Source organism: Mercenaria mercenaria, chromosome 5 (genome assembly GCF_021730395.1).
Source record: "Mercenaria mercenaria strain notata chromosome 5, MADL_Memer_1, whole genome shotgun sequence".
NCBI lineage: Eukaryota > Metazoa > Mollusca > Bivalvia > Venerida > Veneridae > Mercenaria > Mercenaria mercenaria.
This window is the reverse complement of record NC_069365.1, coordinates 19,610,595-19,611,579: the sequence shown is the minus strand read 5'-3', so window position 1 is coordinate 19,611,579 and position 985 is coordinate 19,610,595. Positions and strand designations below refer to the sequence as shown.

Below are 985 nucleotides of genomic sequence, written 5' to 3'. Positions count from 1 at the left end.
TTTTCTTAACCTAAATAATGCTAAAAAGTAGTTTATTGCCTGCTCATTATGAATCCAAAATCATCAATGATAATGCGCATTAGTTAAAGTATCTCAGCTGTGGGTTTGCAAAGATCTTGTTTTGTCCTGCGGCGGATATTTCCTATAAAACAGACTCATTATTGATCGAATCGATTGAAATGCAATATAATTCTAACGTAATTTATAGTGTGCGGTCATGTCTTTTTGCCCTACGTAGAGTGCGCATGCGCGAAAATGTTCTCCCGTTGCTGAGGAAATAGCTCTCTGTAAAAACATCTATTTCGACATACTTTTTATATTCGTCAAAGATTAATTTAAGACGGGCGTTAATATTGTCGTACAAATAGAGTTTGCAATTTAACAGTACTAATAGTCTGTGTTCAAACCATGTGTTTAGTTCACATGGGATAACTCCTGAAGCTATTAACATTTTGTATAATTATGTCTCTTTTCTTCTCAAAACACTAGTAAATAATCAGAGCCAAGAAAGATTGGTCAGAATATATAAGAGAAATTATTAAAAAAAAAAAGATTATCTAGTTGGTAGCCGGACTACATTACTAAGTGCCTCGGTAGCGCAGTAGGTAGCGCGTCAGTCTCATAATCACGTACCAAACGAGCGATCTGAAGGTCGTGAGTTCGATCCTCACCCGGGGCACAATCTTTTTGCTATATCATTAAAAGAACAAAGATTCAAATGGCATGTAAAAGGCACGACGTCAAAGACTTTCATAACATTTTAGTGAATTAATCTGAAAAAATAGGCTATTTACGTTCTTAAATTATTACCCAGTAATGTATGAAACCGCATGTGGATTGAAACTACAAACACACATCTTGCATGTGTAAACTATAAGACGGGCGTTAATATTGTCGTACAAATAGAGTATGCAATTTAAGGAGGTAGGTTACCTTTATATTTGTATGTGCGCATGTCCAACCGGAAGCTAACGTGACGATTTAC

General features: G+C 35.6%; 1 non-coding gene across 1 annotated transcript; it reads left to right on the top strand.

Annotated features, from left to right (window-relative positions):
• The first annotated feature begins 587 nt into the window (after positions 1-587).
• On the top strand, positions 588-679 carry Trnam-cau (transfer RNA methionine (anticodon CAU)). Its single transcript is given in 2 exon segments — positions 588-624; positions 644-679. It is a non-coding gene; the product is annotated as a tRNA-Met (tRNA).
• The last annotated feature ends 306 nt before the right edge of the window (positions 680-985 follow it).